General features: G+C 44.0%; 1 long non-coding RNA gene across 2 annotated transcripts in view; it reads right to left on the minus strand.

Moving 5' to 3' along the window:
• Positions 1-247: 247 nt before the first annotated feature.
• LOC122212144 overlaps positions 248-22,349 on the minus strand; it is a 29,962-nt gene continuing 7,860 nt past the window's right edge. For both annotated transcript variants that reach the window (XR_006199032.1, XR_006199031.1), the window contains exons 3-4: positions 3,388-3,475; positions 248-1,240 (exon numbers count right to left, since the gene is read on the minus strand). This is a non-coding gene — a long non-coding RNA (uncharacterized LOC122212144). The remainder of the gene's footprint in view (positions 1,241-3,387; positions 3,476-22,349) is intronic.

A 22,349-nucleotide genomic window follows, 5' to 3' on the forward strand; every position in this document is an offset into this window, starting at 1 on the left:
CACATGTTAGAAATATCATTTTCATGTATTTAATGGAAACAAAATTAAAATTGTTTTTTAAATTTGTTTTTTTTTGTTTTTTTTTTTGTTTTTTTTTTTTAGAGAGAGAGAGAGAGAGAGCACAAGCTTGAAAGGGGCAGAAAGAGAGGGAGACAGAGAATCTGAAGCAGGCTCCAGGCTCTTGGGCTGTCAGCACAGAGCCTGATGCAGGACTCAAAGCCACAAACCATGAGATCATGATCTGAGCAGAAGTCAGACGCTTAACTGGCTGAGCCACCCAGGCATCCTTAAAATTATTTTTAAAAGACTTTGACACAACTGCTGTTGGAAGGCCCCTGCCAATGCATTGGCCCCTGCCAATTAATGTATTGATATACATCAATACAACTTTTCTAGAAAGGAGACTGTCTCTCCTATCCATGTAAAAATTATACTTCTTCTAAGAAGTTTCCCTAAGATAGAGACAAGAGAGCAAACATATTATAAAAGAACATCAAACGTGGTTTAGTAAGACAAAAATTGGAAACAATATAAAGTTTTGTCAATAGGAATTGATCAAATTACACTAACTCCATAAAATAGAATACTATGTAACTATTAAGATTGATGATGATGATGTACATCTTTTGATGTCCATGGACCCAGGTTCACTATAGATTCTTGCATAAAAAAAAAGTCAGGTTATGAAACAGTATGGTATGATCTCATATTCTTAAAGCTGTATCTTTTCATGTATAGGTGTGTAAGTAAGAGCCTGGGAAGTCTATCAAAATATTAATAAGGTAGCTTTTTCTAAATGGTACACATAATTACTTTAAAAAATCAAAAGGTTTGTTTTCATTTTTTTTTTTTAAATAGGACGCAGTAGGAAAAAAAAATCTCCCCAGCTGCTAACTTTCCAAGATACATAACAGGCATGGAAAAAGAACTTAAAAATATATTTTCTTATCACTGAAATCCTAACACATGAATGGAAACCCCCCGGAGTGCAAGGCCCACCTACATTGCATACATATTTAGTGTGGCCGGATACAGGTTTACAAAAACATTTCTTAAGCTCCCTGGGTCCATTCCCCTCTCCTTTGTCCAACTTCTTTCAGAGATTATCCAGCAGGGAAGGCATTTGAATGTTCAAGAGCTTCAGCTGCAAGCACATTCACATGTGTGTCGACATTCCATAGCTGTTTATCAGGGCAGGGCCTCCCAGAGGGCAGGAACGAGGGCACCGACTGAAGGACACCTGATGTGGAGTGCAGGGGGATAGGTTTCCACACCCTGAATGCTTTGATCCCTGGGACTGCCGGCCTTGACTCTGCACCCTTCCCCACCTCACCAAGACCATCCCCCAGTCCTTCATGAGTGACTTTAGGCGGCCAGTGCAGTGAACTAACAAACTCTTCAGACAGGAGGCTACTCACCTGTAGGCAACCACTGAAGGTCTCTGCCAACTGTGTCCTCAGGGGCGAGCTGTCACCCTCCACACCCACCCACCTTCTGTCCAGGCTCCATGCCCCCAGCTCATTCTCAACTCTCTCCAGAGCCTCTGGACTCTCTGTGCCCAAAGAGCTGGTTCCAAAGTTCAGAAGGTCAGCCTGGGCCTGGAGACAGTCTGCTCAGGGTGTATCCACGGACTGCAGGCCCCGATTGCTCTCTGTACCCTTTCCCAACGGTGTGTCCCCTGTGGGGTCCCTGGGGACACAGGCAGTGGGGAAGCCTGAGGGCAGAGAAAGCCACTAAAACATCCCACAGGAATTTCCCTTTCATCCTTGTGGTGTCGTTGTTAAAGCAGATAGGTGATTAAACGTGAGTAATGTCTTAATATTGTTTACCCCAGAAACATGCAAATTCACTGTTTTTGTCAATACGGTCAATCAAATTACTTCAGCTACATCAATGTTCACTGAGTGCCTGAGGAGGGTCAGGGATTCGTTAAGCCTATGGGAAGTAGAAAGGTAAGTGCATTCTTGCCCTCCATGGGCTTCTAGAATCATTCGAAATATGAAATAAAATACAAGCTTTTATTGTTATTTTTACCATGGAGGTGTAGAAAGCAACAGGGAGAAAAGATTAATTCACTTTCAGATTCTATATACTGAATCCTGAGAACTACCAAGTTTTCTGATTCCATTTCAATTCTGTGTGTGTGTGTGTGTGTGTGTGTGTGTGTGTGTGTGAACCTCCCCTCCAGGGGGGCTGCCACTAATGGGTCTGCCTCTCCAGACAGCCTCCTTTCTTTGTGTCTCTATATTTCAAATTCCAAATTCTTACAAGAGAGAACCCGAGCAGGTCACTGCATAAACATGGCTGCCTGGACCACACCAAGGGGTGTGGTGAGCAGATGTGTTTGGAGGGGGTTGGGGCAGGTTGAACTGTACCCCGAGAAGATAACAACTGAGCAGATAACCCAGTGTATGTCTACAGCCGTCCTGAAATGTGTACCATCCTTTCTTATAAGAGTCACCTCGCTACAATGTGAAAAGCAGAAGGCACAGAGGTGACCAGTGATCGCCTTCATATTTTACACTGTGTTGTAAATTCCATTTGTTTATCTCTCTCTGATGGTAAAAAGCATTATGTAATCACTCACTGTTATGTGATAGTACAGTCGGACGTCTTTTCAAGTAAGGTGTGCTGCCCTTAGGTACGCTATTAGGTACTATAAGGAGCACGTATCCAGATTCTGAGTCATTCACTTAGCAAACACGGAGTAGCAACTAGGTGCTGACCCATGGCGGCTTTGCTTGAGGAATCCACAGCGTAGGGTAGGAATCCATGATATATAGCATCGAAGTGATATGAGCCATGAAAAATTGAAATTCATCTTATTATTTAACTCCTGGCTTGTCCTAGAGAGACTATGCAAGGAATCCTGGTTTTCAAATACGCAAGCGTCCTTAATTGGGACTGAGCATAGTTGGCCACTCCAGCAGCAGGCCCAGGAGCAAATATTCATTGTAAGTCTACACTATGCAGAGCTCACATTATACTTCTGGGGACATCAGAGAAAGCGGTGGGGGGAGGGGTTCTATTTCCTGTCCTTGGGAAGAAGCTGACAGTCTCCTAGAAGAGGCAGTTATGTACTGGTGGCTCCAGAATTTCGATACAGGAAGGACTTAGGCCCCTCATTGGTTGGGAAAGGGTGGGCTTGAGGACCCAGCTTGTCGTCTTTGCACAGAATTTACCTGAACTAGGGGAACATCAGCTGTTCATGGCCAAGTAAAAGGTGAGTGTGTGGAGGGACGGGGTGCTGATAGAGTTGAAGAGAGGGTGGCTAACATCTCCCAACCCTGCTCCGCATTAGGCCTGGGTAAAAATGCATCCTACATGTATGAAAGAAACATCAAAACATGCACACAAGAGTCAAGGAGCTTGGCCTTTAGTACTCACTTTGCCACTTACTGACTGGGGCAAGTCATTTTCCTCTCTGGGCTGCAGTCAGGGCTCTGCTGGCCTGCCCATAGCACTCCAGGAGGTCCTGAGGACAGATACGAATGGATGTGAACCAAGCAAATATTGTCAAACCAACCTCAGTTAAATAAAGATCCCTGCTCACCTGGTTGGGATATCCAATCTTGATTTCAATGACCTGGCAGAATCCACCTAGTAGCCCAAAAAGCCAGAGGAGTTTTACAGTGGGGAGTGTATATAGACAAAAAGAAGGAAGAGGGAAGAATAACCAAATCTGAATGACTGAAAGAGCATTTCATTGTTTAATTATAAATTTACCCAACCAACCACTGATATGATATAATATGATATATGTATATATATATATATATATATATATATATATATGTATATATATATATTTATAAAATATAATGATACAATGTGTTGGCTTCTAATTCCTTTCTTACCAAAAAACTAGAAAGGACCCTGAATCAACTATGACTGAGAGACAGGTATAGAGGTACAGGGTTATATACGGGAAGAGAACAGAGGTTGGGGTCACTCCAAAGCGTCTGGTATCCCAAATCTGCCACTTACCAGCTGTGCCACCTGAGGCACGTTACTCAAAATTGCTGGATCTCATTTGTAAATTTGTAAGTTTGAGGCAGCACAGCCTCACTCATGGGTCATTGTGAAGATTAAATGTTAACACACCCCGTTGTAGATGCTCAATACTGGTAGCTACTTGCTTTATTCTTGCTTGTAATAAATTATTCTTCCTCTCGCATGGTCCAAGTTCCCTCAGTACTCACTTGCTGTTCATGTCCCATGTCAAGTGGGTAACAGTATCCTCTTTAAAATTTAGGATGCCTAATTCTATATGAAGAAAATTCTGCTGTTAGACTTGTTCTTCTCTTGGACAGAGTCCCAACAGAGGCACAAACCACCATCCCCGGCTTCCTCCTACAATGGTGGCACAGTGCCCCATGGCCACATGGCTCCAGCTGGAAGGGTTAACACTGCCAGAGGGACTGGATGGAAATAAGCAAGAAGCAGCTTCCAAATTACGGGTAACCCCTAAGGTTGCTTCCAAGCCTGACACACCACAGTTTTAAGATTTTTCTCTGTTGACTTCATGGATCCAGATAGACTTGCCAAAGCCTAGAGAGGCCAGCTGACTCAAGAGGTTGCACATTGAGCAATGGCTGGGCAGGGGTTAGTGGTTCTGGACTTTGAGCTATTATCACAAAGCTGGAAGAGACCTTGAGCCCATCACACTGGAAATTTCAAACCCATGCTTGCAGCGTTCAATGGGCCAATAGTATGCCATGTTGATTTTTTAAATATTGCTTGGTAATTTTCAACTCAAATAGTTTTTACAATGTTAATTCATTTTAAAAATATTTATCGACAACACACAGTACCCATTAAGTTCTCTTTTTTTGTTCTTTACTGACATTTCCTAGATGGAAATCAGGAGCGGGAGCCTCTGGGTAGGACATCCTGGCCTTTGCCTTAACTGGATGTCAGTGTGTGTTAAACCTCTAGACTGCCTGCAGTCTTGTGATTGGAAGGGAGAGCAGGAAATAGTGTGAAAGTGAGTCAGACAGAGGTTGGGGGGAAATTGGCATGAGACAGCAAATAGCACAATGGTAAGGTGATCAGGAACAGAGTCAGGTCTTCCCACGAACACATGGGCGAGCCGGGAGAAGATGAAGGAGTTGTAGTGAACAGAGAGGAGGAGAATTACAAAGATGGATGGACTGAGTGTAGGTACCAAGCAAAGAAAGGAATCGGGAAGCTTCTGTGTCTGGGTCCACCCGATGCCACTTGTATGAGTCAGAATTGAACTCTGGAAGCAGAACTACTATGACTAGTACAGAATACAGAATTTATCATAATAAATAAGCTCTTTCACAATGGGGGTGTGGAGCTGGGAGTGTAAAAATCTAAAAGATCACGGAAGTCACTAACCAGCCTTGGTGTGGCTGAACCAAGTGGAGCTTACAGAAAGCAAGGCAGGTCGAGCTGTGGAATGGTGCCTTCCAGGGCTCATGCAGAATCTTTGGAAGGATTGACTCTTTGGAGTTGATTGGCTCTTTGCAGCTCTTGCCTCTGTGAGTTTGCCGCAAAATGTCTGAGAGTGGGCATGGGGTCACTGCTGGTCAGCAGGGCTGGCAGTCCCAGAGGGGCAGGGAAGAACAGGGACACACAGGAGCCTGGCTGAACCTCTGTGCCCCTCACCAGCTCCAGCCAACAGTGGCCTTCAGCACAAGATGGCGGCTGCTTCACTGCTGCCCTCACCATCTCATGCCACTTCACTTCTAGCCACCCTAACCAGAGTCATTCAGGGAAGGGGGTGCTGGGAAACACAGTTCCCAGAATAATCAAGGTGACCATCCAGCAATCCCACACTCTGATCTGGGAAAGACAGGAACACACTCAGTTCTGAGATTCACAGACACATTTTTGAAGTTTCAGAAAAGTCGATGGTAGAGAGGAATGCTGTCAGTGTTTCTGTCCATCAAGACTCTGGGTTGCAAGTGACAGAAATTCTAATACAAACTGGCTTAGGTAAAAAAAAAAAAAAGAGGCTTTGGGCAAAAATCTTGGGGCAACTCAAAGAATCAAAAGAATAGTTGCCAGATGATGCCAAGTCAGACAAAACTTGACCCCGTAAAAACATACTCTTTCATTTCCTTCTCTCTCTCACAACCTCATCTCTGGATGGCAGCCTCATCCTTTCCGCCTTCTCATGTGGCAGCTCTGGTGTCACAGTTATACAGCCACTTGACCAGAAAGAAAAGACAGTTTCGCCACCAGCTTTATTTTTTTTAATCCCTGATTATTATTATTATTATTTTTTTTTTGATCAGTCCTTGGATAATCCCCAGACCAATTGTTGTGACCAGGTGAGTAGGATGTTATTATGGTTAAATAAGTCAGGGGACAGGTCCACCCTTGTGGCCTCAGAGGAACAAGCCAGGGTACTTTGGTCAGCCACCCAGAACCATGCAGAGGAAGAAAGGCTTTCTCCCAAGGAATGAAGCTCCATTCCCAGAAGAGGGGAGAGATGTGCTGGGCAGACAAAAGTACCAACTGTCTCCATTGGTGTCTCAGGGACTGAATGAAGTGTTCCCCCAAATTCATTCTTCTCCTTCTGGTTCATTTTCTTTAATGTTATAGCTGCTGCAGCCAGTTTCTGACCACACTTAACTGGTGTTCCAAAGAGAACTGCTCCAGGGAAGGAAATGCTTGGTGAGGGTGACGATCAGGTGACAACAATTATCTGAGAGACCTAGCGATTGGACAGTTTGCTCAGAGCCATTCAATTACTTTCAAAGAGGAACTAGGACTCTGACAGAATATTCCCCAGGGAACACATTAGCAGGCTGGTTTATAGATCGCCCTGTGGAGATTTGGGTTACTCTCTCCATGGCCTAATCAGATGGTTTTCCTGGACCTGAAAGGACAGAACAGGGGCAGCGTGGTTACTCAGAGGTCAAAGAATATAAGACATTACTTGGAATCTGACTTCAGCATGGAGGTGGGTTGAGATGACTCATGATGTGTGTGTGTGTGTGTGTGTGTGTGTGTACTTTGAGGTAAAAGGAGTGTCACTGAAGTAACAGACATCTTTTCTAGGAGGAGGAAAGGAATCTGAGATTAGGGTTCCGGGGGCTCTGAAAAAGGCAGGCAATTTCATTGTTCTTTAGGTTATCTGTTAACCACCTTAATCAGATAATCTAAGACTTCTTTTTGGCTAATAATATCATTTATTTCTCCTCTCCTATTTGTCTTTTATACTTTGTCAGTGGTTTCCATGCTTGGCTGTGCATCAAAATTACTTATGGAGCTTTTTAAAGAGTTCCCAGACACTGGGTCCCAGCCCCAGTACCCCCCACTCCCTATTTCAAGTTCCACGAAGGATTCCAGTGCACAGGCAGAATGGAAAACAGCTCTTCATGCTGTAAAGTGCTCTCCATCCTTCAGAGAGATTTTGTGTGCTTCGTCTTGCCTGATACCCAGGGCAAGACCAGGCTGGGAAACTAAGGATATGGTGGTTAAATGTTGTTTTTAAGGTCAGACAGCTTGTACAGGCTGGAACCAGGTGGGCTGGAACCTGGGTTCTTTTGCTCCTGACCCAATCAAAAAGGGCATCTAGGGCTTGGTCTTGACCTACCATGGAGAAGCAGCAGAGAAAAGAGGCCTGACTAATAAGAATAGGTCTACTTCCGTATGTAATCAAAGTAATACTCTTAGGCAGTATCCATAAATGAGTACCTCCTACAGGCAAAGCCCTTCCCCAAATGTACCATCCATTAACTTTTCCTGCTCTGGTGATTACTGCTGTGGGATGTTTGAAAATCTGCTTGACCTCACTGTTCATTGGTTTCTTCATCTATACAATGAGAATGGTGGGTTTGGGTTCTTTCTACTTTCTTTCTTTTTTTTTTTTTTTAATTTTTTTTAACGTTTTAATTTTTATTTTTGAGACAGAGAGAGACAGAGCATGAACGGGGGAAGGGCAGAGAGAGAGGGAGACACAGAATCGGAAGCAGGCTCCAGGCTCTGAGCCGTCAGCCCAGAGCCCGACGCGGGGCTCGAACTCATGGACCGCGAGATTGTGACCTGAGCTGAAGTCGGACGCTTAACCGACTGAGCCACCCAGGCGCCCCATCTTCTACTTTCTTTCTAGATTATTATATCTGTTCACTGAATAGCCCTTGGACATGATGTGATTGCAAGGGCTGAAAAGAGCCCTCTATTTTCTTAATGTCTATTGATTCTTTGTCCCTATGTTGCAATGTGGTATAAGAACACGCTTAAAATGTGATAAACCCTAGACAAGATGCATTACGACTCAGTCTCATGCATTTTTCAAGTGAAAAATGAAAATGACTGACAGCATAGGGAGGGGGGAGTGTGAAGAACAGAAAGCAGGGAGGCTGTAAATCCATGAAGAGGAGTGGGGAGAAATTGCTGGAGGTGATAAAAGAGAAGGGTGGCAGCAGCAAATGTGGCTGATTTATTTTGCCTGAGGTAGGGAGGTCCTAGATGGATTATTGGATGCCAGTTTAAACTCTGTTCCCTTACTTTTACCCTAGCCCTTCTGGAAGACCTTAAGATCCTTCCCCCTCAGATCCTTCACTATCCCAATCCCAGTAACCATGAAATAGACACTAGTACCTTAAATGAACGAAATATTTCTGTTGGCCCTTGCCAAGAGCTGGAACGAGGAACCCAAAAGCAAAGAAGGTAATACAAAGAGAGACACAAACCCAGAAGAATGGTGTCAGGAAGGTTAAAGCTCCTACAAAGGTGGGCCTTGCCAATCATGACCAGGGCAATAAAAAGGCCCACTGGGTCATGTTCAGAGCCAGAAGATGGGCTAGACCCACAGTTTGGGAAACAGCACAGTGTTAACAAGTGACAAAGAGACAGAAGAGACACTAAGGTCCTAAGTACTTACTCTCTTTCCTCTATTGGAGACACAACCAGGTCTCTGAATGCTCAGGCTGAGCTCAGGATCTGGCACACAGTAGGAGTACAATAAAAATTTCTTCAGGGAATGGAGAATGAATGGGAGGAGGATAAAGAGGAGAATGCCCTTGAAGTTCAACAGAGAGCCCAGGATGTTTGAAAAAGTGTGAGAAAAGAGTCTGTGCTATCAATTCAATCCAAATCAGGAGCAAAAGTTCACTGTGGTAATCAGCTCCGTAGGAAACAGACTGAGATGGCGATTGGGCGAGTGAAGGGGATAGAAACAGGATTGAACTGTAATGCAGATGCAAAAAATCTCAGGTCCGCCCCATAGACTGGCTCTTTAGAGTTGGCTCACCCTGAGGCTAGGGGGCTGGGTCTGTCTACCTCATCAACCAGTCAGGGATATAGGCTCTGCTCCCGGACGAGGTGTGACCTTGGACCACCTGTGAACTGTCAGCAGCCAACACTCCCAAGAGCTGAGGGAATGAGTGACTCAGTCTTGAAGAAAGAATGTGTGGGCACACCATGGCACCCACAAATAATTAATCCCACCTCCTTATTTTACAGGTGAAAAAAGTCCAGAGATGAAATCATATAGCCGGTTAACAGCCAAGCTGGGACATCTCTCAAAATGGTTATTAGAGTATTCCCACAGGCCTAGTGTACGTGGAATTTGGCATGGGATTTGATGAAGCTACCAATATGGATGAAAAGGAGAAAGGGAGGTTAGATCAATGGTTCCCAAATCTAGCTGTTACCAGCATCATGTGTGAAGGGTTACTAGAAGGCAGATTCCTGGGCTCCATTTTCAGAGAGTCTCTTATGAGGGAGTCTGGCACAAAGCCTGAGAATCTGTATTTTAACAAGCGCCCACATGATTTTATGCGGCACATCTCCCAGCCTGCGCCTGGGAGCCGGTGTATGAGAAAACAAAACATTGTTGAATAATCTGGACAAAGTATTGTCAAATGATGTTATCCTGGAAGGAGATCTCATCTGGGTTCAAGAGGGCTCACTCCTGAACTCTGATTTAGTCAACAAATTTTATCAACTTGAAGACTTCAGTAGCATATATATCCAACAAAGAGGACCCCAGAATTGCAAGAGATCACTAATACTTTAGATGCTCAAATTGAGATTTCAACAGATTTCAACATGTGGCCCTTAAGTATGATTTTACAGATTGATATTTATTGACACTGAAAGTTGTTCACAGTATCTAAAATGAGAGAAAGCAGCAGAGAGGCAGCGGGTATGGTGGATTAGAACACAGACATTGGAACCTAATGGACTGCATGGGTTCGAATCCCAGCCTTACCGTTTACTCACTATGTGGTCCTGAGCAAGCTTCTTCTTTCCCTGTGCCCCAGTTTCCTCATCTGTAAAATGGGAACAGTGCTATGTAATTATAGTACTTGTCTCATAGGGTTACTGTGAGGATTATGTGAGTGAATATGTATAAAGGATTTATAACTGTGCCTGGCACATAGAAAATACTGTAGAAACATTTGCTGTCATTATATGTAATTGTTTCAGTTATCTATTGCTGTTAAAAAAAAACCCAAAAAACTATCCCTTGGGGCGCCTGGGTGGCTCAGCCGGTTAAGCATCCAGCTCTTGGCTGGGGCGCTTGGGTGGCTCGGTCGGTTAAGCTCAGGGTTAAGCTCAGGCTTAACCTGAGGTTAAGCTTCGGCTCAGGTCATGATCTCACAGTCCGTGAGTTCGAGCCCCGCGTCAGGCTCTGTGCTGACAGCTCAGAGCCTGGAGCCCGTTTCGGATTCTGTGTCTCCCTCTCTCTCTGCCCCTCCCCTGTTCATGCTCTGTCTCTCTCTGTCTCAAAAATAAATAAACGTTAAAAAAAAAAAAGCATCCAGCTCTTGGTTTCGGCTCAGGTCATGATCTCACTGTTCGTGGGTTTGGGCCCCATGTCAAACAGAGCCTGCTTGGGATACTCTCTCTCCCTCTCTTTCTCTGCCCCTCCCCTTCTTGCTTTCTCTCTCTCAAAATAAATAAACTTAAAAAAAAAAAAAACCAAAAAACAGACTCAGGCCCAGCCCAGACACAGAGGAGAGGAAATAGACCTCACCTATCAATGAGAGGAGCGGCAAAGAATTTGCAGCCATCTCTAATTGACCACAGAGGTTTACCTCCATGTCTGTCAGTGTGTGTGTGTGTGTGTGTGTGTGTGCACGCTCATGCATGCACATGTGTGCGTATGCATGTTTATGCATAGAGAATGATGTGTGGAAGAGTACATACCAAGATGTAAATGATGGTTATCTTTAAGAGGATGGTTACAATATGGTTGTTATTCTCTTATTTATCCTTTCACGTGTTGCTTTTTTCTCCCTGAATTTTCCAGAATAACGTATGTTACATTTATAAAAAAGAGTAATTTCCATATTTTTTAAAAAGATTTCATTTTTAAGTAACCTCTGCGTCCCACATGGGGCTCGAACTCACAACCCCGAGATCAAGAGTTACATGCTCCACTGACTGAGCCAGCCAGACGCCCCAGTAATTTCCATATTTTGAAAAAATATATGAAGATTTAAAATGAATATGAGCTAAAATTGTGATAGTTCTACCAAAAGAAGAAGAAGAAGAAGAAGAAGAAGAAGAAGAAGATGAAGAAAGAAAAACACTAGCTCAAATCTACACAGCATTAATAAAATCACAGCAGCTCAAATCTACACAGCATTAATAAAATCACAGCAGCTACATGTAGAACAAAGGTCCTAATCCTACTCCCCTCAGCAATCAGACCACACTGAAGTGTTACATGCGGTGCTGGATTCTGAACTCTAAGATTCACAAAGGGAAACACAACATATGAAGGCGTGAACGGGGAGACAAAGGGTCTCTAAACTGTTTCTCGTGGAGAAGGATTTAAGTATACTTGGGTTGAAGAGGCTTAGAGGAGTCATGATACAGTGACCTGAGCCCTCATTCCAAATGCAAGGAGAGGTGCCATGGGGAAGAGGCATTAGTATTAGTCCTAAAGAAGTAGGAACATTTTATGGAAGTGACACAAAGGCAGATGTGAGATTCTTCAAACAAAGAAGAACTTTCTAGGTTGTAAAAGAATAAAGCTGCAATGAGCTTCCCAGCAAGGTAATAAACTCCCTGTGCAAGTAGAGACCAGATACCCATGTCTCAGGGTTCCTAGAGAGAGAAATTCTGCCTTGGGGAGGTGCCTGACCTAAGACCCTTCCCAAATCCCTTCCAAATCCCAGGCTGTATGACCGTAGGCTTACATGGGAGTGAAAATAAAATATATGACCATTTATTTAGGAAGCTTCAGCCTTGTCTTAGCTAAAGGCAGGGGCCCAAAATAAATGAGTTCTTGAGATTCCTCTAATGAGCCTATAAGTGGATATTGCCCTTGCTGCGAAAACATGATAAGTCAACAAATATCATCAAGTGAACAATAGATACACGACAATGTCTGGAGTATTAAGATGTGGTCTCTCGGATCACAGGTTTAAGGTGTTTTTTTTTTTTTTTTTAATGCTTATTTATTTCTGAGACAGAGACAGAGCATGAGCGGGGGAGGGGCAGAGAGAGAGGGAGACACAGAATCCGAAGCAGGCTCCAGGCTCCGAGCTGTCAGCACAGAGCCCGACGCGGGGCTTGAACCCACCAACGGTGAGATCAGGACCTGATCCGAAGTCGGTTGCTCGACCGACTGGGCCACCCAGGTGCCCCTCAGACCACAGGTTTAAAGTTTAATGAAAGAGGAAAGACATATAATCACTGTATAAACTTAACATTCTTAAATACTGTCATTACAGATGAGTACCTGTGGGCCTGGCAGGGGCCCAAAATGTAAATGATTGATTTGTAATAGCAAAGAGAGCTTGAGTTGGGGAGACCTTCCAGTTGCAACTAAGAGATGAGAAATGAGAGGCTGGGGGGCACAGTTGGGGGGGAGGCAAAGGAAGAGAGGCCTTGCTCCATAGCTTCGTGTTAATGTGAACAGCTCTGGTGAAGGAAAGAAGGCTGCGTGCCAGTCTCCTGGGTTGGGCTTTCCTAAAAATAGATCACATTCTATATTTACTATAATTGTAACCACTTCCATTTACTAAGGATCTACTATATGGTAGTTGCTTCACATATCTAGTCAGTAACCAGGTAGAGCAATGCCTATTATTTTCAGGGATCAGGGTCCAGAGGAAGGAGGAGCAACGGCCGACCTCCTTTGGCGTGCCTGCCTCACTCCCACGAACCTTGGAACTGCCCTTTGCCTCAGCAGCCATCTGTTTAGCATGAACCCTGCTCTCCTGCCCTCAGCTGAGTCCGAGCTCTCCCCCCAGGCATCCGGAACTGTGTCCAAGGAGAGATCTAAGCTTCCCGTGAACTGTAAAACAGACACAAGGACACTGTGGGTGGCCATATTCTGTTATGCTGAGACAGAGAACAGAAGAGACAGAAAGACAGACAGAGAAATCAGATACGCAGAGAAAAAGAGACAGGGAGAGTGCACCACGTGCTGCCTGGTAAGCAGTCACCACTTCCACGGCTCCGTTCTTTCCTGGGACCTGGATGCCTTCCTGTCCTCCAGTATTAAGAGACAGCCCTCTGTCTTTAAGTTAAGTTGACCCTTTTTGCATACACTAGCTTGAGCGTCTATTCCTGGCAACCAGTAAGTTTTGAACTAATACGGTGTTTTGTCCATCTGTTAACCAAGGGGCCAGTCTTCCAACTTAGGTTCGTCCATGGGGATCTCCCAGCCCCTTTCTGTCTGCTCCAGAGTGGCAGTTTTAGGGTAACACTTCCTAAAAGGAGGTTTGGCGGGACGGCTTGCTCTCTGCTTCATCAAGGTGGTTTCTGTGCCCGTCAGGTGTCATCTGTCTCATAACCAGCTGCGCTGATGAGGGGAGAGGGCTGTTCAGCAGCTGCTCAACTCGCTCAGACCGTTTAATAGTTCCCCACATCACTTCGCCCCCAGAACGTGCACCTTTCCCATGGTGTTGTCGCTCTCCAGGTTTCAACGGCACGCCACAGAAACAGATGCTTTGGGAACTTGGGTTCCTAAGCCGCTAGCAGCTACCGCAGCATCTCGCCCTGGACCTGCTCCCTATACACTGCTGCTGTCACCCTTGCTAGACCTTCTCGAAAGCCTCTTCTTGGCTCTGCCCACAGACTCCCCACCTCATTGGACTCGCCTGAACCTTGTACCAATGTCGGTGAGAGCTCTGATGACATATTCCTGCTTCGTCTTCCAAGCTACCTGTCTTGGAAGGGCCTTGGGGCAGGGTCTGCGTCCTATTTGTTTTTGTGTCTCTAGGCCCTGTCACAGTGGATGGCACATGGTTGGTACTTAATAAGCGTTTGTGGACGAATCATTAAACCAACGCATTTCTCTCCTGGACTCATTTCATTCACGGTCTCTTCACACGGATGTGCTGGCACACCAGCAATGCTGTTTTACTTCACTAATATCATTTCTTTTGGGACAAGTTTTTCTTCCCTGTTTTGTCCTTGTCTGCCTGACGGGCTGTAAAGCGAAGGCCTTCCTCTCGCTCTCTTTCTCATCCCTAGCACAAGGCTTTACGAACAACTGGTGTCGATTCGTGGGGGTTTTGGGGTGTATGTTTTGTGTTTGCTTTACAGAGCTCAAAATAATGATACCGTGCTTATGCTTTCACAGGTAGTTTCTCTGATGGCAGTTTCTTCACTGTCCTGTCCTTTTCCCTCCTCTCCTTGTGGCCGGCTCCCTCCTGACAGTGGACATAGTTCAACACAGGGCTTTGGATTCAACGTGAATGAATCCATTACACAACCAGACAGGAATTTACTCAAACGTCCAGGAATAGAGATATCTATTTAATTGGCCTCATTGAGCTTGGAAAAATCTATCGCATCACGTTCCTGAACTTTTTGACAGAGCAAACAAGAACCTCCCAAGTGGCCACTGGGAGATCGCCACCGTCCCCACCAGTCAGGCCGCGGCTGCGCACAGCGCACTAGGCGAGCTCCCCTGCCTCTGGCCCCAGCTGCTGAAGGTCTTTCACAACAAGGCAGAGACAGTGGCTTGAGAAGATGGAATTGGAGCAGACGGGGGAGAACAGGAGAGGGGAGAGGCTTGCCAGCCAGCAGAGGCCTCCATGAGTGAGAAGCAGCTCCGTGGGGGTTATATTGGCCACCCCCACCTCATGGTGGCCAGGGTACTGCTCCCCGGTGGGCAACCCTGAATGCAACTTCGGTGCTGCTGCCTTGCCCTCTGAGTCTTTGGGTTCTCTGGGAGGCAACAGCCCCCTCTGCATCACATCACCTTCTTTTTAGGTGAACCGAGGCAGCCGCCGGAGAGGAATAAATATGACAGAAGAGAGGGAAACTGACATTTAAGGACCTACTTTATACCAGGCACTGTTGTAGGCTCTTCCTTTCTCTCTCCTTTCCCTTCTTCCCTCCCTCCCTCCTTCTTTTTTCTTTTCTTTCTCTCTTTTTCTTTATTTCTTTGTTTCTTTCTTTTCTTTCTTTCTTTCTTTCTTTCTCTTCCTTCCTTCCTTTCTTTCCTTCTTTCTTTCTCCCTTTCTTTCTCTTCTTTCTTTCTCTTCCTTCCTTCCTTCCTCTTTCTTTCCTTCTTTCTCTCTTTCTCCCTTTCTTTTTCTTCTTTCTTTCTTTCTTGGAATACAACTTTCTAAGAGCCTATCTATGAAATTTTAGGTATCTTCAATTACTAATAATGAATTAATTATTTTCTTTTACTATGTCTGGCTTGCTAGATATTATTCAAAATCTCAATGGCCCAGCATTTCAGCAAAATGCTTGTGACATTGTTCAGCTTTTCAGCTAATAATATACACGAGGGAATTTCCTTTTGTTTTTCTGATCTTCTATGTAGCTCTGAGTGTATGATCAATATCTGTAATCTCATTCTATTCTCAGAGCTGAAAAGTAACTTGAAGGCTCCAGATGGAAATTTTGGGGATAATATAACTTCAATTGCCTACTGATATCTGTTCTCTCCTTTATCCTTGCCACATCTCCCAGCCTTCCTTGGTATAATGGCCACGTGGCTAAATTTCTTCCAAAAAAACCAAAACTGTGAGCAGAAGGGCCGTATGCCATAGGCCTCTACCTGTGAACAGGCTGTGCCTCGTTCTTATTCTTTCCCCTCTTCCCACACACGGGGATCCAAATAAGGTCATGACTTAACTTTGACCATGCAGACAACATCAAGGCCTAGGCGATGGAGAAGCCACAAAATGGAAGAAACTTCGATCCTTAAATGTCAGGTAGATCAGAGCCCCCCACTGCCTGGAGCACTCACCTGGGACTGTCACCTGACAAAGAACTAAACTTCTGTCTTCTCTAAGGCATGGGATTTTTGATGGGTCTCTTTGTTAGAGCAAACTAACCTCACCCTAATGAATACAGAAATTGGTACCAAAAGTATGGTATTGTTATTATAAAAACCAAAAATATGTGGCATTGGCTTAGCAGTTGGGAGATAAGATAATTGATGTGGTTTACTAGAGAGACAGTGTCTTTGTTATGCTGGGGCAAAAACTTGTCAAGATTGTCACCTGCCATTATTTGAAGGACAGACCAATTGCCTAAGCCCCTAAATCTACATGAAGTCGTTGCATAAAACCACATTGTTAGTATATACTGGCTGCTCCTTCCTGTTTTTCAGTAATACACTGCAACAGAGTGCTGGCAAACACTGGTCAGACCGCCACGAACCCAGAAATAGGGATCTTTAAAGTCAATTGCCTCTCTACCCAAAACAAGAAGAGATAAAACTATAGTTGTCTAGAGCATTTTTCAAAGGTCAGTTAATACTTCTTAGCCGAACCAAGAGCCAGGCCTGTGGCAAAGGTGAGACTAAGGGTCTAGGAATTTACCCTGAAGCCTATCATTTCAGATGGACTCAAGGTAGCCACTATTAAAATGAGAGAGAGAGAGAGAGAGAGAGAGAGTTATTGATCAATCAAGGAAGCAAAGAAATAAAGCAGCTTTACGAACGATGTTCAGAAAAGAACTTTGGGAATGGTGACTGGTTCATGGAACTGACTGAAGCTTTTACGGTTTTTAGACTTCTACATTGCCAAAGAAACAAGCCTCATCCAGAAAAAAAAAAAGTCTCTAAGTCTTCAAGGCATAAAGAAACCCTTGGCCTTGAGTCTCTGACATATGCCCCAGTAGGAAGCCAGCTGTGAAATTTGCATGGCACCAAAGAGGGCTTAATCCAGAGCTCACTTCAAATGCTGCCAGGAAGAAAAATAGATGGCAGAATAACCTCAAGAAGGCAAGGCCATCATCCACGAAGGTCAATGGACATACCTCTTCCATACTCTTTACCACTTCTTGCCAGCTGGGATTAATCACGTTGTTTGCATGTAGCTATTGGTCATTTTCATTGGGTGATGGTATTCCTTTGTAAGAACACACCATAATTTAGCCATTCTATCTTTTATAGATATTTAGGTTGTTTCTGGGTTTTTTTGTTACCATGTTATGAACATTCTTTTACATATTTCTTGGTGCACAAGTGGACAGAGTTCTCTAGGGTAGATTCTTAGGGGTACAATTAAAGGGTCATTAATTACTCAGTAATGTCAAACTCTCATAGTGATTGTGCCAATTATAGCCCCTCCTACAGTGTATTTGTGTTCCCTTTGTCCCATACCCTTGTCTGATGTGTTATTTCTGGATCTTCTAATATTGTCTAACTGGTAGAGGCATAACGTTGTGTTGTTGGGGTTTAATTTCCCAACTTCTAATGAGGTTAACTATCTTTTTATATTATTTATTGGCCATCTGGACTTGCCCTTTTGTGCCTATTCAAAACTTTTGAGTAGAACTATTGGGTTGTCTATCTCTTTCATATTAACTTTTAGGAATTCTTTTATGTAACAATTAATTACTACATAATGTTGCAAATATTTTCTCCCACTTTGGGGCTCATCTTTTCACTCACTATCTGGTCTCCTGATGGTGATGAGAAGTACTTAATTTTAATGTGATTAAGCTTAATTTTTTTAATTCCTCAGTGTGCATTTCCCTATCTATATGGTTCATACTCAGAATGTCTGAGAGATGATCTAATTATCTGCCCAAGCATAGTATAGGACAATGTGATTGGATGATACTCTCACGCAAAACCATTTCTAGGTGGCCTACAGGTGTCTGTGTTAGGATCAGTGCTAATCTCTGGGCCTATTTACTATCCCTAAGGTAGGGGAGTACCATTTAAAAAAAAAAATGAGGCGTGCCTGGCTGGCTCAATTGGAAGAGCATTGTATCTCTTGTTCTCAGAGTTGTGAGTTTAAGCCTCATGTTGGGTGTAGAGATTACTTAAATAAACTTAAATTAAAAATTAAATAAAACAATAACTGATGGGACAGGTATAAATTAGACAAAGGACAATATATTTAAGTTAAGAAATGTTACTTAATAACAACAAAGCTCTTAATAATCCATATCCAGAGATGAAGAAAATAAACAGAAAACTTTCTAAAAATTATGTCATTCCATAGTGTGGGATTTTGCAACTCAAGTGTTTGGTGATTGAATACTTAACAACAACAACCTACCCTAAAATGCAATTTGCAGACAGCTGATTGATTAGATTCTGGTGATTGCAAAGTTAGTGCTGGGAAGTAATACAGTTAACGTTTCATGAAAGTATTTTGAAGTGACTACAATTGCAATCTAAAAAGTGGCAGACCAGAGTCTAAAAAAGGAGAGTCCATGAGTTCAGATTTGCCAGTGTTCATCAAGGAACTTCCAAGAGAGAGCAGGACTGGATACACAAGAACGTTCCCATCACTTCAGGCAGCTCTGTTTCAGTTTTAGAAAAATCAACTATTCAAATCAGAAGCTCAGGTGAGGAGGGGAGATTTCAGAGACCTGTGTGAGGAGAATTGCTCTACAGACAAGATGCAGAGAGCCAGAAGGGAACTGTACGAGGATCAGGAGTTTATCCAACCCAACAAGCATTTCTTGCCTGCCATATCACAGACGCTATAGTGGATACAAAGTTGAAGATAAAGTTCAGTTCAGTATCCTTGCGTGGCAAGTTCCAGAGAATGAGGCTCCAATTAATAAGTAATGTTTTTTTGGCTCATGTCTACAGAAGTTCAGGCTTCAGTGTTGGATTAATTCAGTGGCTCCTGGGTCATCTTCCCTCTGCGTACTGACCTCATCTTCAGGTTGGCTTCCCACGTTGTGACACAGCTCTTCTAAAGGCCAGGATTTCCCAAAGAGAGGAAAGCTTTCCATGGAGGTTCACTTTTTCTTTTTTAATTTTTTTTAAAGTTTATTTATTTATTTTGAGAGAGAGAGAGAGAGAGAGAAGTGGGGGAGGAACAGAGAGAAGGAGAGAGAGAATCCCAAGGAGGCTCCACACTGTCAGTGCAGAGCCAGATGCGGGGCTCGAGCTCACAAACAGAACTGTGAGATGATGACCAGAGCCAAAATCAAGAGTCGAATGCTTAACCGACTGAGCCACTGTCCTCCAGGGGCCCCTGGAGGTTCACTTTTAAAAGCAAAGACACTTTTTTCCCAGAAGCACCTAGCAAAGTTAACTCCATTTTTCATTGGTCCAACTGGACCATGTGCTCCTTTCAAAACCAATCCCCACATCCAAAGAAATGTCATGCATTGACTGGTTCAGAAACCTAAGCCTAAACCAATTGCCTTGGCACAACAGGAACTACCTCTAGGCAATAAAATCCCATCTTTTTGGTTGGGGTGGGGGAGTAGAGTCATCCTTCCCCAAAGCTAATAGGCCAGAAAGTAAATACCTGAGTGAAAATCAGGGTGGTGTCGGAATCGCACAAAGGATGCGGTGCCATTTTCCTATTACAGTCTCCCTCTGCAAGGAGTTTACAGTTGAAAGGGGGAGACAGGGTTGTAATCTGCTCATAATGAAAAGTGACAGGAGGCGGGGGGCAGGGGGGAGCCTGGGTGGCTCAGTCGGCTCTGCGTCCCACTCTTGATTTCGGCTCAGGTCATGATTTCACGGTTCCTGAGTTCGAGCCCCACGTCGGGCTCTACTAAGATCGCAGAGCTTATTTAGGATTATCTCTCTCTCTCTCTCTCTCTCTCTCTCTGACCTCCCCCGCTTGTGCTTATGTGCAGGCACTCTCTCTTTCTAAACAAATAAGTAATTAAACAAACAAATAAGCAAAGAGTGACAGGAGAGATTCAAAATGCTACAGGAGACTAGAGGAGAAGGCCACTTGTGGTACCTGAGGGTCAAGGAGCTGAATCATGACAGATGCATTTTTGAAAGATACAGAGGTTAAGAGTGTTGGATCCAGAGCACAGGAGGGGAAATGCAGTTCAGAGGAAGGAGGCAGGAAATTAGTTAGGTCTATAGTAACATTCAAACATCCAAACGAAAATGTCTGAAATCTCCTGCGTAGTACTCCGGGCAGCATTTTAAGGAAGTAGGTAAACAGGAAACGACTGAGAGACATCTGACGGTAGCAGTGGTGATTATTATAACACAGTGATACTTGGTGATCTCTCAGTGTCTTTTATCTGTCTCTGGTCCAGGCGAATAAACAGAACAGCGGCCGACATGCATTAAATGCTTTACTGACGTCGTTCACTCTGCTGAGTATCCGACAGGCGTTAACTTGTTAAAACTTCACAGCAACACAGCAAAGTGATTACTCTTACTGTTCCCATTTGACAGATGAGGCACAGGAAAGTTAGTTTGCATTAAAAAGTGGGTAATAGGGATGAGAAAAAAACTATTCAGTATTGAAAAATGTCTAAATGGAAAACGTGCTCACTCACGGCAGTGCGCAGGACTGTTAAAACGGCCCTGAGAGCTGAAACCGTGCAAAGGGATGTTTGTAAACAATGAGAAAAATTACAATTGTTTGGTGACCTTCAAATATTTTTTTAAATGTTTATTTATTTTTGAGAGAGAGCACCAGTGGGGGAGGGGCGGGGAGAGAGAGAGAGAGAGAGAGAGAGAGAGAGAGAGAGAGATGGAGACACAGAATCTGAAGCAGGCTCCAGGCTCTAAGCCGTCAGAACAGAGCCTGATGCAGGGCTCGAACTCATGGACTGTGGGATCATGACCTGAGCCGAAGTTGGGACGCTTAACCGACTGAGCCACCCAGGTGCCCTGACCTTCAAATATTTTTGTCAAAACATTTAAAATTCTCTGTCAGTTGTAAATGTATCGGGACATGAAAAAAAAAAAAAAAGCAATGCTAATGTTTATTTAGTACCCTGCAACTTAAAACATTAGACACATCACAAAGAAAAGTATTTTATGTCTTTCTAAAAAAAAAAAACATATCAGGAGTAGTTTGAACAGTGTTTGCCTTCTCCTCATGTAACATACAACACAGACTGAGCATTTTTTTAATGCCTTGGCAAACTGTCAACTTCCTTTCTAAGATTGGATCAGTTTCCAACATTTTATCATTTGGACTTTCCATTTTGTGAAACACCTCCCAGAGTGCCTTCCATGTGAACATTTTCCTGGTGTCACTTCCTCTCAGACACCATCATCCTTTTCGTCACAAGCACGTATGTCCCTGAACTTGCCTTTGCCGACATCCTCCAGCTGTATCTGTAGTCTCGGGTGGCGGGAACACCAACATACCCACAGTCGTGATCTCCCATTTCGCTTTCAGTATTATCACTTTCCATGTCTCTGGTGCATGTCCATCTCTGTCGGCCAATGCTCTCTTTCGATCATCCATTTTTGTACAGTGTCGTGTGGGTTTATTCCTGGGGGACAGGCAGGCAACTCAGCACATGCTTCCCTGTCTGCCAATGAGCCCAACAGCAGATGGGCGGTGACCAACAACCAAGCGACAGCCTTTAAAAGAAGTGATGTGACAGCTCACTGATCGTGACATGCGTCGGTTTTTTATGCAGTGATTTGAGCACTGAAGAGCTGGCAGCAGAACGTGTGCTCTATGCAATTACGGTTAATATACCGAGGTAACTGAAATTTGAACTGTGTTGTGGATGGACTGTTGTTATCTAACTAAACCATGGCAACCGCAATCCATGCATATCAGAACCATGCAAAGTGAAGACCGCCTGTAGATACAAGGTAGGGCGATTCTCTGATAAACCCCCATGTATCCATCACCCGGCCTCAATAATTATCAACCTCTGGCCAGTCTGGTTTCTGTGAGACCCCACCGGCTCTCCACTTCCTGCATTATTTTGAAGCAAATCCCAGGTATTTGATCATTCCAGATGTAAATATCTCTATTTGTGATTCAAAATGGGCATTTAAACTCAGCTCTGTCAAATTCCACCGTCGAAGCCCTTAACAACTACATTCTCCAGCTTCCTGAGGAAGTTAGTAGACACAGAGAAATGGAATAATACATTAGCAGTATTTACTCTTTTTGTCCTGACAACAACCCTTTGAAATATTATTGTCTCTATTCTTTCCAATGAGGAAACTGAGGCACAGAGGAGCCAAGTAACTTGTCCAAGATCACCCAGTGAGTAAGAAGTTGAATCGGACT

The sequence above is a fragment of the Panthera leo genome, chromosome F3 (genome assembly GCF_018350215.1).
Source record: "Panthera leo isolate Ple1 chromosome F3, P.leo_Ple1_pat1.1, whole genome shotgun sequence".
NCBI classification, from domain to species: Eukaryota; Metazoa; Chordata; class Mammalia; order Carnivora; family Felidae; genus Panthera; species Panthera leo.